The sequence below is a fragment of the Anabas testudineus genome, chromosome 2 (assembly GCF_900324465.2).
Source record: "Anabas testudineus chromosome 2, fAnaTes1.2, whole genome shotgun sequence".
Classification (NCBI taxonomy): Eukaryota; Metazoa; Chordata; class Actinopteri; order Anabantiformes; family Anabantidae; genus Anabas; species Anabas testudineus.
The window spans coordinates 32,424,260-32,441,798 of NC_046611.1; the positions used below are offsets into that span (position 1 = coordinate 32,424,260).

Below are 17,539 nucleotides of genomic sequence, written 5' to 3' on the forward strand. Positions count from 1 at the left end.
TATCGAGAACCGGAGCGCAGGAGCGGCGCGCAGGGCTGCCAGATATTACACATTGACGAGTATGTCAAATGCTCGTAAAGTCCATGCTATCTAAAATATTTACATTTGCTAAATAAACACAGATTCTGTAACACAACAAAATCATCCACTGTCAGGCTCAAAGGTAAAAATCATAATTTTTATATATCTATTCGAAGACATCGAATATATGTAAAAACTTTAAAATACAACAGACAAAAGTGGATATTGTTTCAGATCTGGCAACATCGTCTGCAACTCAATTTTCAAACTCCCCCTTCCGATGGCAACATCCGGGAAACTGTAGGCTGGCTGGAGAGGAACCGCTCCTCCCCTGGAAGACGGAGTCAGACAAGACGCTACAATCAAAAAAGACCGTTTCTAACTTTTCTAGCAGCACTCAAGCTTTTTACAGAATGAATAAAATCTATTTTGTTCTCCGGTGTGTTTATGGTTTAACCTTCATGTGACTAGTTCGAGACGAGCTGCGCCTCGGACGGGAGCACGGGGTGAAGACAAGACGCTACAATAAAAACGGGACAGTTTGAAATTCAAGCTGCTGTTTTATACTCACACACATCCTGTGAGGTCGGATAGAGAATCTATAAAAGTCTATTCTATTGCACTTATAAATGAGTTACAACTGTAATGACTCAGTCATTAGGAGTTTATAATGAAACTATAAATGTACAACATAAATCAATCAATACAAACCGAGATATACATTTGAGAAAGATTATGTAGAGATCATGGTTAAATATTTTAGCATCAGGTTTTAATGAGGCCACTGTTTCAGATGACTAAAATAACATCTGCACAGATGCTTTATCCCTGATCATCTAAACAGGCCATTAAGTCATTTGACTGACTGTTTTACATTTATAGTTTAATCGGCCACTGACATTATGGCATGAAAGACATGTAATAGATCGTGTGTCAGACCTCACAGGATGGGAGCAGGGTACAAACAGAACTCCGGAGCTGTCCGTCTCCGCAGCGTCTTGTCTCCGCCCCCTGCTGCCGCCGCCTGTTCCCGTTCGAGGCGCAGTTCATCTCGAACGAGCCTGTTTGGAAAAGTCGTACAGAGTGTGTCGGCACACACAGACGAGGGTGATCTCTTCAGCATCAAATAATCACGGGTTCTAAAGTGGAGAATAAAACAACGGAAAAGTTTGGATTTCGAAGAAGCCACAGGAGTGGGCTGCACCGCGGCCAACAATAAACCACTGAACTTCGACCTCCGATGCAAAGTGAGTAAGGCTACCATGTTGTATCAAATGTTAGCTAATAAAAAGCTCAATTTACAGCTTCGAATCAGTGGAAACTAAGACGGAGCCCCAACTGGAATCTGAGAAATAGAGTTGTTTAATGGTGAATGCATAATATCGATGTTGCATACGAACGGCTGCTAATATTATTAGATTAGACTTGGTGTGTGGTGCCTAAAACCACAATCCAGACATAATAAAGGAACTCTGTGTGGGAGCCCTTGTTCACGTTTGTGAACATGTTAAAACAGTTTTCCTTAAAGAAAAAAAACGATTGATTTTTCTCTCTGACACCCTTAAATGTCGAATTAACTTAACTCAAGTTAGTTAATGTTGCTGCAACAACAACAAAAAAAAACACCTGTTGTTGTTGATGTTTTGTATTAAAGCACATTCCCTTCGAAAGGTGGGTGCAGGGAGACTTCACGTTCACACAAACGTCTAGTGACCGCCCACCTAACGCTAAAGACTAAATGAAACACTTGCAGCAATGATAACATACACATAACAGGCAATATTTCTCGTGACAACTTCCCAAACCCACACCCTGTGTAGAGCCTCCAGCTTTCCAGGAAGTATAGCGTGTGATCAGCCGCAGCTGACTGAAGGGAAGAGTCCCTCCCTTCGCCCTGCGAGCTCAGGTGTGGGAAGACGGAGCTCGTCATTTGGGTGACAGCCTTTGGCCAGCTCCCATTACTTCTCCAACTCAAATCACGTGTTTTTCATTCTTTGAGAAATTCTTTCTCTTGCTGTTCCTGCTCACACTGCTTAGTGTAGTGGTGAGCTCACCACCTTCTTGAGATGGGGGGTTCGAATCCCAGCCGTGGCCTAGCTTCAGTATGGGTCCTTAGGCAAGACCTCCGTGCGCTTCCCCTGCCTTCCGTTGTAAGTCTCTTTGGAAAAAAGCGACTTGTAAATACTAATGTAGATTTCTATTGCCCAATGATTACTAAATTTATAAAAAAAAAACTAAAGTCCAATGCGATTATACACAGCATTTTATTAGTATATACATAGTACCAATGTTGTAACACAGTACTAATTACACACTAATATTGTCCACACTGTTATTTCTAGGTACTACTACTACTAGGTATTATCTCTTTTGTAAGTAGACTTCCAGCCTCACCTTGCTTTAGTTTATCAGTTCTTCCTCTCTTTCTGGTTTAACAAACAGCAAGTTGCTCATTACTGCCCCCAATTCAAAAACACATCTGGAGGATGCAGAGGATGATTTTACCTATTGTAATATAATTACCACAATGTTAGAAAGTTTGTACTGTACATGTTTGGTAGAAATTGGGGTGTATTTGTAAGGTAACTGCCATGATTATTGTCTAATTATTATAGGGTTAGAAAATTGAGAAATTGAAATTGTGATGGATTTTGTGATTATGCCCACACCCCCCAAAAATATCACACACTCTAATATATTTATATTTATATTTTGTTGGGCCGCATTTAGCTTTGATTACAGCACACATACGCTGTGGCATAGTTTTGATAAGCTTCTGCAATGACACAGCATTTATTCCTGTCCATTGCATTCATTTTTCACCAAGATCTTGTTTTAATGATGGGAGAGTTGGACTATTGCGCAAAGATTCTCAATTGAGTTAAGGTCTGGACTCTGTGGTGGCCAATCCATGTGTAAAAATGATGTGTCATGCTCCCTGAACCACTCTCACAACTTGATCCCGATGAATCCTGGTATTGTCATCTTGGAATATGGCTGTGCCATCAGGGAAGAAAAAAATCCATTGATGGAATAACCTGGTCATTCAGTATATTCATGTAGTCAGCTGACCTTATTCTTTGAACACATAATGTTGCTGAACCTAGACCTGACCAACTGCAGCAACCTCAGATCATAGCACTGCCCCCACATGCTTGTGTGGTAGGCAGTAGGCATGATGGGTGCATAACTTCTCTTCTCTCCAGCTATTTTGTTATAAACTGGAGGGGTTCAAGTGAGGGTTGCCAAGAGACACCACAGTGGTGTGGATGACATGTTATGATCACCATTTATTCGTACACTGCCATTTCATTTACCCTAAATGAAAGAGGAAATGAATGGAGTAATTTATTCCCATACAAAAATAGGCAAGTGAGTGTTGTTATTTATTGTTGTGTTTATGATTTCCTTTTGACTGTGGACAAAAGGATAATGGCTATTCTTTTTTTTCATCATGAGGAATTTGCTTGTCATGATATCTGCAAAAAACTACAGTAATTCTGGTGCTGTACTGAAGTAAAACACTAAAGCAGTAGGTACGATAAACTTTTAGTGTGTTCAGTATTTCTGTATGAAGCATGTGAGGGGTTTCTCAGCTCAGGTCTTTGATTGCTGCGTCATTGACATATTAGGGTGAACCGACTTTGAAATATGAAAACAAGAATGTTATTTGCAGTTGCTCAATCCCATTACAGCCTGAAGAGTAAGACAGAGTGCTCACGTAATGTTTTTGTGGTCTTAAAAGTGACATTGTTTATAGTTATAATTGTGTGTTGGAATTTTATAAAAAAAATAAAAGCAAACATGTTAGAACTACAAAGACAAACCTGCCATCAGTGTAAGAGACCATCTGTGAATCACTCTACATTCACTTAGTGAATGTAGAGTGAGTGCCTTTAAAAAATATTGACCCCCTTGAATATTTTATCCTTTTACTGACATTATAAATCATTATAAATCATGGTCAATAAAAGTTGGTGGCTTTGACAAAAAAAAAAATCAGAAAAATAACTTGACTTTTCTACAAAGTAATTTCAATTAAATAAAAATATCTAAGGTAAAATCAGTGTTTGCATTAATATTCACTCCCTTCAGGTCGGTATTTAGTAGATGCGCATTTGGCTGCAATCACAGCATGGAGTCTATGTGGATAGGTCTCAATTAGGCTTGCACATCTGGACAACACAAATTCTCTATTGGATTGAGCTCTGGGCTTTGACTTGGTCACTCCAGAACATTCACCTTGTTGTTGGTAAACTATTTCTGTGTAGCTTTCGCTGTATGCTTCAGGTCATTGTCTTGCTGAAAAAAACAAACATTAAGCTTTAGGTGTCTTGCTGACTGAATAAGATTGTCCTCCAGGATCTTCTGCGAAGAAGCATCCCCACAGCATGATGCTGCCACCATCGTATTTCACTGTGGGAATGGTGTGTGTGGTAATGTGCAGTGTTTGGTGTGTGCCAACCATAGCGTCTTGTCTGATGGCAAAAAAGCATAATTTTGGTCTCATCAGACCAAAGAACACTCTTCCACTTGACCATGGAGTCTTTCACATGCCTATTGGCAAACTCAAGTTGTGATTTAAGATGAGTTTTCTTCAACAGTGGCTTTATCCCTGCCACTCTCCCAGAAAGCAGTCTCTCCAATCTCAGGTGTTGAAGCTTGTAACTCCCTCAGACTAGTAATCAGTGTGTTAGGGGCCTCTCTCACTATTCTCTTTCTTGCACGGTCACTCAGTTTGTGTGAACGTCCTGTTCTAGGCAGATTTAGACATAAACCTTCCATTTCTTGATGATGGATTTGGAGATTTGTTCTTATCCGTCCCCTGATTTATGCTTTTCAATGACCTGTTCTCTGAGTTGCTGGGAGTGTTCTTTTGTCCTCATGGTGTAATGGCAGACAGGAATACTGATTAACCAGTGACTGGATCTTTCAGACACAAGTGTCTTTATACTGAAGTCATTCAAGACACTTTCACTGCACTCAGGTGATCCCCATTTCTTTATTGTGAACCATAAAAACCTTAGTGCTAGGGAACATTTTGAATATATTGTCAAGTCAATTAAACTTCTGAAATATTGATCTAATTAGTTAAGTAGCAGAGGGGATGTTAACCAGTTTCAGCTGCTTTGGTGTTAATAAAATAAGCAACAGGTGCACTAGAGGAGCAACAATGAGACCACTCCCAAAACAGGAATGATTTTACAAGTGGTGGCCACTGACATTTTTTCGCTCCTCATCTTTTCTGACTTTTTTTTTCACTGGATTTGCAGGGTCAGTGTCACTACCGGTAGCTTAAGGTGATACCTGGACTCTACAGAGGTTGCACAGGCAGTCCAACTCCTTTAGGGTGGCACATTGATATGTGCCATTGTCTTAATGTTTACAGTGTCTCCCAGGACAGTCTCAAGAGCATGGAGGAGATTCTAGGAGACAGACAGTTAAACTAGGAGATTTGGACAGGGCTGTAGAAGGCCCTTAATCCATTAGCAAGACGGGTACCTGCTCCTTTGTGCAAGGAGTAACAAAATGAGCAATGCAAGAGCTCTACTAAATGACCTCCACTGGGTCACTGGTGTGAATATTTCTGGCCAAACATTTAGAAACAGACTTCATGAGAATTTTCTGAAGGCCCGATGTCTCTTGTAGTCTTGAGTTGCTGCAATTAAATTTTAGGAAAATGGACTAACCTGCATAATTTTTTGGGATGTTGTTAAGTTCAGTCCTCTGAAGGTAGGTTGCTAATTTTTATTTCCATCAAATTATATGGCCGTCTTTTGTTCCAAACATATAACTTAGTCCTTATCAGTATAAATATCCAAGATGAATTTCCCCCCTTATGTATTTTCAAAGTGTTCTTTTAGTTTTTTTGAGCAGTGCATATATAAAACATCTACTACACTAATTGAATCAGTCCCCGTACTTACTAATATTTTTGTCAGTTATATTATGCAGTCATGTATTTTTGTCCAACTCAAGTTGTGTGTTTTTCTGAGCTGATGGACAGAAGTGAACTTATTGGGATCTTTCTGATCTCCTGTGTTTATGAGAAGACATAGAGGCATGCATTACCATGAATACATCATTGTTTGTGTATGGCTGCTATTAACGTAACTGTGTCAAAATCAGACTGCTTTTTAGATCACATTAGTTCACATTCTATCTCTTTTTTACTTTAAATACTATGTTTAAAGCTGACTCTTGTCCAAAACCTCTATTTGTTCGATGCATCCGCATTGTGCTGCTACATTTACAGCGTTATCATTGTTTCTGACTCGACCAAGTTTACAACAACATTTTTAACACATTCAGGTACATATTTCTGTGCTTAATTCCATGCTTAATTCTTATTTTAATCACTTTTTAACAGAACACAAAATTTACAATTATATAATCACCCTCACTAGAAAGGGTCAAAAGCAATCACAAGTAGCAGGGTGATTTTTGCAGTGTGACTGGAAAAAAGACTGGATCCCAATTTTTTTACATCAAAACAAATGACAAGCACACAGGCACATATGATTCATATAAGAATTATTTCTTAGATTTAAAATTAACAAGCAAAAATATTTACAAATAAATAAATAAAAATTTAATTAAATATACCAATATGCTTCATCAAGCTCCTCCTCCCAACTAACACAAATGGTGTGAAACCATTTGCTGCAGATCTCACACTTTTCTGTCTGGTTTGACCTAAAAAGAAATTTAAGTTAGGAAATGCAAAGACTTCTTTATGTTTCCTGCTGGTTGATGCAGTAGGTCCAGTGGTTGAGGAGGAGGAGTTAAAGAGGTATATTAATATATATATTTAAGACAATACAATAAGAGAAAAGGCTAAGAAACATTTTGTTTATGCTTCATCTGAGTTATTGCTCCCAGCATTTAAAAACATTTTTTTTTCCATTCAACCTATATCAAGCATTTACATTGGTGGAGGGGAGTTGTTTGGGATCCCCAGAGACCACTGCTCATGGCTGATGCTAAAAATATGTTATACATATAAATACATTTCTAAATAACTTCTATTCATTGCCATTCTTAATAGATTTCAATTTTCAGATGTACCAATATGTAAACAAAATATGCTTTACCATCTTCTTTGGAGGTGGCGGATGATATTGTTGTCCTTCAGCAGGCGAGCTCATGGGGGATGGTGCTGCTGGAGGCATGCAGCTTAGGTCTGTGAGAGGCAAAAGAGGGGGCCCTGTGGGCTGACGGACTGGCAATGGAAGTGCTGAAGGTGGCAGGTGGAGCTTCCCCCGAGAGGTACTCTTCTTCTGCTGCTGGGGTGAGAGCAACCCCAGCAGCAGAGGTACAGGAAGTGGGTGCTGAGCTGATGTCTTCAGCCCGCTATTGCTCCTGGTCTCTTCTGGCCAGAGCTTGGGCCTCTATCCTTCCACATCCTCCATGATAATGCTGATCATCTCCTGAGCCATCAGCACTCTGACCATGCTGGTGTAGTGAGCATAATTGATGTCTAGGATACCCTCCCACGGTCAATGATGTCTAGGGTCTGGGACATTAAGCGATGGTGTTGCCGCTCCCTGAACTTGATCCACAACGTCTGGCCAAGCACTGTCTTCAGAGCTTCTGGGTGGTGGAAGTTATAAATGGCCAGAGCATGGGCCATGAAGTGGGACTTCATCAGTGGAAACCCATGACTGGCAGAACAAAAACAGTAGCCTACTCTAACAGGGAATTTTCATCTTCAGGGGTGAGAAAAGCCCTGCCCTCTGCTCTGGACACCCTTCCACCATTCCCTTCTCTAAGATTAGATATTTGTTCATGTTTCAGTGATTAACAAAAAGAATGTCTGCATGTTGATCCTATAAAATCTTGTCTGCATCTACATCTTTTCAGTCTGCTTACCGTAACGTATAAGCCAGTTTATCTTACACTAACATAACATTTTTTATGTGTAGATTTCGTCTGTTCACCATTTTGCTAGCGATCAATAAAACATTACCTGCGAAAAGACAGAAAACGGCATAAAACCAGAAGTAACAGCAAACAGCAGTCTGATGTACATTTACAGTCATTTGTCAGATGCTTTTATCCAAAGCGACTTACAAGGGTAGGCACGGTAAGCATAAGGAGGTCTTGCCAAAGGAGGTACACTACACTAGCCAGCGGATGTGGACACGTATCCACCCTGTAGAACACAGGTCTGATCCCCAGGCAGAAGACCTGAAATCCACCAGGAGCTGAGGAGTTGAAGGTGTGGAGCAGGAGAGAAGTGCTGAGAAAAGCTGCTGAGATGAGTCAACTGCACTGATCGCAGACCAGACTGGACATGACTTAAGGAAGACAGTGCTGACAAGGTCCTGCTGCCATCTGACTTCTCGGTTTCCATTGCTTCCAGCAAACTCAAGTAACCTGGAGAAACTTAGACTGACTGCTTGATTTCTTAACTTAAAGGCACCTCTCAATTTACTGCCGTTGCTTCCCACAAACTTTATCTGCTGTGTCTCACCTCTCTAATTTTATATTATTATCATGCTATTTATCTACTCTGTATTTTTGTACTACATTTTAAACTTATTCTAGATTAGTTTTGTTGTTTAACTTTTAATGTCAGTTTAACTCTGCTGCTGACTCTGACTCTATGACATATGAATTTTCCCTTCGGGTATGAATAAAGTGTTATTTATCTTATTTTGGAGGTCAAATATCTAAAGCTGTCTTTAGCTCAATAATTTGAGCCTAATGACACCACCGATTTTATTTTTAATTTGCCCCTTCTTTTAAAGATTTACTTAACTAATCATATTGGACTGTCCGTCACATGGTGCCATATCAAGCTGACTAGCTGTGAGCCAAACACTAATTGTTAAACAAATTTATTGAAATTCCTTTGACTGGAAGTTTGGACTATAGCTCTGAAATTAAAGAGTTATGTTTATAGTTTGCTTTGGATTGTCAAACCTTGATAACCAAAGGCATGTGGTGTCCATGCTGCAGTGTGTATCGGAGTAGTTGACTTTGTCTACAATGATGACGATTGCTCCATCATGAAGTTTGTACAGTCAGTTTAATTTGAATAGAGTTTGAATAGGTGGACTCGACAGGGTGGAGTTAGAGTTTGGTTTGTAGGTTCGCTAGGTCATAAATATACGATAATTGATATGAATAATCAAAAATCCATAGCAACTATATTTAATCTAATTTTAACAGCATCACAGTACTAAACAATAACACACACAATTAGCCACAATTAAACATCTTTCTGTTGAAATAATCTGACACTGTTACATAAAATAGTTTTTTGAATGTATTTAATGTAGGGTTGCTTGATATCTTGAATATAGGCTACGTAGGATATTGCATTCTGGAATACCTTGGTGACAGAAAAGGGGGACAAACGATGCTGAAACATGGTGAACGTAACTTAAGAAGACAAACTTGAAACTTTAACATTTTTTAAATCATAATCTAAATTAAACTCAGGATTGCAACCTGCTATATGTTAATAGATAGTTTGAAACAAGAATAGAAATGTAACAATCTATGTATAGAGTCTTATGTGATTTTTTTCCTATAACAACTTGAACAATTCGTTGTGCTTTCCCCTTTTTTGCATGCAAGTTTAAAATTGTCCCAATAGAGACCACTAACGAATATAAACATACATGCAGGCATATGTTGCAGGAGCTACTAGAACCATCATACTGGTGTGATTGTGTCCATCAAAGGGTTGAATTTAGCATCTAAAAATACTTTTAAGGAGATTTCAAAATGTTAATTTTATGTCACTTATACAACACCAGTTTTTGGACTTTCAGTGTTTAAAGCAAGTAGCTGTTGGAAAATAGGATGTGCCAACTTGATTGAACTTGAATGCAATCTTCTGCTTTGCGAGGATGTATTGCTAGACAGGAGATAAAGTAAACTAGCAATAGTCTTCTGTAGCTCCTTTTCTGTATTAGTGCAACTCAGATAACTAAACATAACTAAAACAGACTCTTTGTAAACTAATCGCAAATAATATAATTCAAATACTGATCGGTCCATGATTATAGTCCTTTAGGAAGCCTTTCTAAAATTTGGTCATTACTCTTGTAATGCTAAGATGGCTTTTTCTGTTTCTTCCAGGTTCATAGAAACAAAGCAACTCTTTCTTTGTTTGTTTTAAGTCATTCCTTCAGTGGCTGGAGTCTAATCTACTGACTATCAGCAGCTTCTGCCACAGACAGGGAAAGCCAGATACAGAAAAAAGGACTGAGATATATAGGGCTGTTGGGGGGGTTGGGATGGAGGGTGATGACTGGACTATTTGGCATCAAGTGAACAGAGCAGTATTGTGTGCCAGTGGACCAATGTGACATAGACTGCTTCATTATAGGATATAAGTGCAACAAAATGCAACAAAACCATGTGGGACATCTGCTTGGAAGACATTCACAGTTTAGTGCAATTTGAGATCTGCAGTCCAAGAAAATTAGGAAATATAAAATATTAAAACAGTCAGTTCTATGTTTTTAAAGTTATGTAGACCCAGTGGTGGAAAACATTTTCAGTGATTGGGCAGTCAAAAATGTCTTCCCTTACACGTAATAAAACTTCTTTAAAAAGAGGCAAAAAGATAAAATTTACCAAGCCACTAACCACCTCTGCACTCTCAGCTGCCTCACTCTCAATCTTTAAAAACCTGTTGAAAACAGAACTCAAACCTTTCTCTGCACTTAAATCTTTCTTTGCACATAAATCTATCTCTTATGATTCTCTAAGGTTCTTCTCCTTGGCTTAGATATTTTGCTTTCCTTGCACCTCACTTGTAAGTCACTTTGGATAATGGCAATTTCTACAATGTCTACGTCCTTCTTCTATTCATGGACTATAATAATAATGAATACTTTATTGATCCCCTTGGGGAAATTGTGGGTGGACAGCTGCTAGACGGTATGTCAGCGCTACACTACGGGGTTTCGGTGTCTTGTCCAAGGACACCTCAGCAAGTAGCCAGGAGGAACCGGGAATCGAACCACTCACCCTGGGGTTCATAGGCGACTGCTCCCCAGTAGCTCAGGGGACTATCACCTGTTGTGTGGTGTAAAAAAAGCATGTCAAGACCTGACTTTCCAGACATTAGCCAGAGCCTAATGCCTGTTTTTCATTAATGCCTGCCCACTTATTATTTTCTATTTTGCACTAGAGGGGAAAATCTGTTTCTGATGCACTTTTACATCAGTCTTCTACATATGGTCACATTTACTGTACGTTAATGTATGTTTGTCATTTTGTAACATTCTAAATTATTTAAAATATTTGAACAACATGAGACAATGTTAAATGTGTAATGCCAACTCCCCTCATTAGCTTTGAGTGTTTCGTGATTATTATTCATCATAATGAAGGAGTGAACTTTTATCTGTCTCTTCTTGTGTGTCTTATTTATTAGACAGTGAGACCATTTAATTCACTCCAACTTCTGACTAGACTGGTAAGCTGCATATGAGAATGCAAATGTCCAAGTCATTCAGCTCAGAGATTACCCAGACTTTATCTCGCAAGCCCCTTACACAGTACAATGTAGTGTAACCAGTTTCACTTGGAAAGTTGGGTTCCTCGATCAATCACATAGTTCTCTTTGTGTTGCGTTCTCATGTTTTCCCTTACATAAAGAGTAGGAACTTTTTAAATCAATTAATTAACCAATGAAAATCTGAAACATCTTTTGTGCAGACACATCATTATCTGAGATTTTACATTTCAGACTCAAATTTAGATCTTTTATTGTTACGTATTAGTTTACAATCGTTTACAAGTAAAAAATATTTTTTTTCATCTCCAAAACAGCAGGGCAGCTTTATCTGGAACATAAATAAATTATTAAATAAATAAATTATATTGCAGTGTAACAGTAAGAATAGTTAAACAGGGTGTGTTGTGCCTGTGTAGGTGTGGATATATGTGTGTGTGTGTGTGTGTGTGTGTGTGTGTGTGTGTGTGTAGTATCTATAAAGCAAAGTCCGATGTGGAATGAGAAGAGGAAGAGCTGTTGTCGTAGCATGCTTTAATGCAGCTAGTGGTTCTTCTCAATGGTTCCTCAATAGAATATGTGGTCCCCAAAGAACTTAAATTTACTAACCCTCTCAACAACAGACCTTATTATGATGTGGTATGGTCTCTTTGTGTAGTTTGCAATCACCTCCTTAGTTCTTTTTAATATTGAGTGAGAGGTTATTCTGACACCCCTGACATGTCAGGTTGCTGAAGACTCTCTCAGCTTTGTCAGTAATCAGTCCAATTAACATGGTGTCGCTGATGAATGATCACTACTTGTAGATAGTTGTGTAGCTGTGGTTCTACAGCGAGAGGTCTCAGGATACAGCCTGTTTCAGTCTATGGGTGCCTCCCAGTTAGGCACAGAGGATGCAGCCTATCCACAATTCAGTTGCACAGACTGTGATTGAGGCCTAACTCTGTGAGTCTGATGTCTGGAGAGAGTTATGCTATTGAATACTGAGCTATAATCCAAGAATAGCATCCTAATGCTTCCTCCATAAGGTTCAGGGTTGGTGGCATCTTGTTGGAGATATGGTCTTTGACAGTGTCAACACTGTTTCTAAATTAGTTATTTTTACCAGTTCATTGTATAGCTAGGCACAAGTATCTGCAGCAGCTAACATAAGTTGATGATACATCAGGGTTTTCAGGACTGTTTGAGGAAGTTGGCCTGACATAACCAGTTTCGGCCTTGAGCCTCGAATTCAAACACAAATGTTTGTTGATAGCATGACAGATACATTTTTAGTAGTTTACTAGTGATGAGTGAAAACTGAACTAGAGTTCTTTTTGCGTCCAACAGCACAGTGTTACTCATGTACTAATAGGAGCATCCATATTTCTTCTTTTTTTTTATTAGCTCTCTTTCCTTGTCTTTTCTTTTCATTTCCAAACTTTAATTGATCTTTGTCCTTCTTTGTTATTGTTTTCTATCCCTATGTTATTCTTTCTCTTCTCTTGTTGTTGTGCTGCCAGCTCTATAAATAATTCATTTGTTAATAGGCTCACTTTTACTTCCAGCTGCAGCTCTGTTAACTCATCCTGTGCATGTGTAAGAGAAGCATGTAGACCTGAATTTTTGTCTCAGTTTGACTGTTGCATCTGTCTATCTATCTACGTATCTATTTACGTTTATCCTTACACAGGAGTTTTAAATAGGACTTGGCGTCGCCCATTCTGGCCCCAGGAATACACTTGACTATGGCCGCTGGAGTCTCTAACGTCACGTTTCTCACTATAGAGCTGCCAATGACCAGGGTAGGTTTCTCAGTGGGTGTGTCACTGAGTGAGGAATTGGTTAGAAACGTGAACCTGGTTGTGGTGAACATTGGATGACTGTCTAGGATTATGCTTCCTAAAAACCGTCACCCAGCTGGCCTCACTTCCTGGCTGCTTGGGGAACTGCCGGAGGACAGCTATCTAAAGGCCTATCTAAAGGCTAGGTGGCTCCACTCCGGCTACTGGGACCTGCCTAGGTGGCTTGTTTTCCATAGTGCAGAGCCAACTTTCCAATTCTGTCAGCCTCGCCTCCAATGCTGCAAATAACCTATATTTATTACAAATCCCCTTATCGCTAAAGGAGGCCCAAGTTAGTTAAAGCTAGGGTTAGTTGAGCAATCAACCGGAATACTGAGCTATAATCTAAATAAAGATAGAATCCTAATGCTTCCTCCATAGGTTGGTGAGTGCAGTGTAGAAATTAGTGCATCTCTTTTGACTTTAGAAGGGTTCAGGGTGGGTGGCAAGCTGAGCAGCAAGCAACAGCTGCAGCTCTGCAGCATCTGTGAACATAGAGTTGATGTGACTTGCCAACTTGCCAACTCCAACTCTGCTCAAACAGTGACTGATGGTGCAAGCTGACACTGATGTATTTTGGCTTTGGAGTCAAGACCTCTAGTCTCTTTGTAATATGTTGGGCTCTTTGGTTAACATGGGTTAAATGTCTCTTCAATTTCTCATCAATTCTCCTCTTGCGGCCACATCCAGGGAGGTTGGCTACAATCTTGTGAAACCTCAATTTCTGAATAATATGTGCAACTGTATTCACAGGAGAATCAATCTGCTTGGAGATGGTCTTATAGCCTTCACCTTTAAGATGCTTGTCTATAATTTTCTTTCAAATCTCCTGAGATAACTTTCTCCATAGCTTTCTGTGGTCCATGTTCATTGTGGTTCACACTACAATACCAAACAGCTCAGTGGCTACTTTTCACCCTTTTAGTGAAAAGTCAGGCAGACTGACTCTTTAAAAGGGGTACTATCTTTAACAGAAGTCTGCATGTATTGTTTTGAGGATTAATGCTTTGGTCTCTCCCTCCTCATAAATAAATACAATTTAATTCAAGCATCTTGGGTTCTGCAGGATTAAACAAAGCAGTGAAGCACTCACTATTGTATATGTATTTTGAGTGTGTGTTTTACTCCTGCTTTGTCACTTCCACCAACCTCCATCCATCCATCTTTCTGCGTGAATTTATAGGATAATCCTCCCATTTCAGTTTTAACACTAATTGAAGTGGTCATTAACAATTTATGGGAACCTGCACACTATGAATGGGTGTGTGGGTGAGAGACAGACAGTGGAATGTGTGAAGGGTGACTGATAGTGACTGTGACGTCCTTCCCTGTTAATGGGTCAGACAGAGACAAAGAGCTGCTGTATCTGCATGGGAACCAAAGGGGAAACATGGGGAGGGGGCAAAGAGGTGGAAGAGGTTGAGAGTGCAATGTAGGGCTGTGACTCATAATTATAGTTAGGATATTGTGAATTGTAGTTATAGCATAATATATAATTATTCTATATTTATGTGAAGAGGAGATAAAAGTATATAAACTGAATATTCAGTGTAAACTCAGTACAGTTATGGTAAGTACTGCACTACACGTAGAAGCACCACTTCAGTTCATTTACTAAGTTGAAGTACTACATACATACTTAAAATTTAGTCTGCGTTACTGATCCAAAAAAATATCAAAACCACATTATAACATGAATGTAAAAATAAAAAAAGTAAACTGCAAAGAAATATATTTGTTTATATTTGTATGATATTATATTTTTTATTTCACTATTTCTGCTAGTATGAGGAGCGGTGGAAGGAATAGTCGTCTGTGATTGTACACATAATTAAAAATATTATTGCCACAGTGTAGAAGTACTGTATTAGAAATCAAAGTTGCTACTTCTGACACTAGTGACAAAATACATGTAATAGGAACAGTTGAGATGTTAATGACAAATGCTGCAAAAATAATAAGTACTACGTGATACGATTTTTGTCATATAGTCATTATCGGTGCTTGTGTGGCGACAGAACTACGTCAGCGTGACAAACAAAACAGGCTGCTTGCTGTCACTATTGTCATTACTATGTTATCTGTCGTACTCTTGTCAAACGAGTGCAGTGTTTCCCTTTGGGGACAAGTCAAAGTGTGTATGTGGCACTTTTGGCCTTTGCGGTTCCTCCTTGGTTATACAGGTATTTCCACTGTGACAGTGACAGTGGATGAGATTCTGTTCTGTTACATCTGAGGTCACGATGAGGCCAGAGAGGAAAGAGACCAACACATAAAGTTATGCAGTCAATTATAAAGAAGCTCACACACAAACACACAGACAATGCAGTCTTACATTTTGTATTACTTTTCAGAATAGTTTCTCTGCACACTGTCCGACTGAAGGTTTTTAGTGAGCTGGTTACACCACCTAGTGGTCATGTATTGTCACTGTATTACAGCATATTTGATTAGGTTATTCTAGTCTGGTTTGATCAAGGATGGATACTAAAAGGCTCTGTGAGCTGCTTGTAAAGTCATGAAAAAAGTCATACTGGTAATATACTAAGCTGCATTGTGTGGGTACTTTAAGTGTAAAGTAATTTGAAAAAAGGGTGTGTGAGAATGTTTTCAGGAAGCGATAGAAACTAGAGTTTCAGGTCTGTTCAGGTGTGCCAATTCCCCAGGCGGGTGCTTGTCTTCCTGCATTGGAGGATTTAGTTTTCATGCACTGTAATAGTTGTATGGGAGTGCCTGCTACCCCAAAATAAAATATTCTGGTAAGACCAGAGCTGCTGAGCTTTTATCTCTGACTGTTTTCATGATTGACCTGAATTTGTTAAAACTATATTTTAGGTGTTCTATATTCATTCTGATCTGTGCTGGAACATGCAAAGTCGTTTATTTTTGGTGCACAGGTTTCACTCTGCTTGTTGCTGGTTGTTATAGGGACAAAGTCACCCTCACATTTAACCATCAGATGTTTTATTCTTAATATCAACTCATCTGGTTAACTTTGTTTAACATGTTAAGACAATAATGCAGGAATAACTTTGTTAAGTGTGTTTAAGAGAACGCTATACTGCAGACCTGGAGGTGTGACATCAGGAAATAGCGTGGTTGCAAAGACTTAATGTCTAGCTTATCTAGTTTGAACGAGAGCTCACATTCCCATTTATCTGGTCATTTCTTACATAGAACATTCTCATGTTCATTGGCATTCCACATTTGATCCCTTCATCAGTTTCTATAAATATTTTAGTTGTATGCATATAATTCCCGATGCTCGTCATTGTAACTGCTCTTCCACAGCAGTTGCTAATTCGAGAAATTTTGCAAAAATGCTGTGCTTTGATAATAAATATATAATACTGGATTAAATATAAATGTAAACTGTGTATTAAATGAGCTAATTGATTTAAAGAAAAAACACATTTACTACTACTGCTATTACTACTAAGAGTAATATCAAATAATGCTATAACATTGAGTTCTTTATTTCAGTGTTTATGCAGACGGAAGAGAGAGAGTACATGTGTGTGTGTTGACTTGTGTACAGTAATAATTTGTGAGGTAACTTTGGAGGGAAGCTAACTGATGTTATCTGACTAATTATTTGGCCCAGGAGCAAAACCTGCAGTATTTATTTCACCATTGCTAGACACTCTAACTCTCGTTGTTCGTTGCAAATGTGCTTCAAGAGATCATTACTATAAATTTGATAAAGAGAGGTACGTAATGCTCCTGTAGATATAAAGTCATATTTTGTAAATTGTAGATAACCTCAGATTGGAGTAAATCAGCATATATTGGTGTTAGTGGATAGTTTGGTAGTTATAGTTTATAGATAGATGTTGATAGTTTACTCTGAACTGGTCTTGTGAGCTCTCCCCAGAGCAAGTATGACTGCGTTAGCTTTAGATGGGCTTCTGTCATTTGATGATGGTCAGTATTATTCATGGTGGCCCTGTAGAAACTGCAAATAGCAAATAGATCTCCTTTCTGTCACATATGAGACAGTCCAAAAAAGAAAAACCTAACACTCCAACAGCATCCTGGTGAGATTTCAGTGCCTCTGAATGGCAAAGCTCACCGATGCTGTGTCCTGGTGTAGCATATCCTGTTCAGATGGAGGAAGCATTAATGCAGAACTATTTCATCCAGTGTGTGTTGTATGTGCATGACATGTTACCAGTATGTTTTTTTTTATTATGATCTTGTTGCCATTTGCTGT

General features: G+C 38.9%; 1 protein-coding gene across 2 annotated transcripts in view; it reads left to right on the top strand.

Moving 5' to 3' along the window:
* The first annotated feature begins 317 nt into the window (after nt 1-317).
* Nucleotides 318-17,539, top strand: part of mpp7a (membrane protein, palmitoylated 7a (MAGUK p55 subfamily member 7)) — a 117,631-nt gene continuing 100,409 nt past the window's right edge. Inside the window, exon 1 of one of the 2 annotated variants that reach the window (XM_026364451.1) lies at nt 318-1,268. The gene's annotated coding sequence lies outside the window, so the exon portion shown is untranslated. Of the gene's footprint in view, nt 1,269-16,013; nt 16,086-17,539 lie in introns of those variants that run through there. The other variant, XM_026364452.1, reaches the window with a different exon arrangement.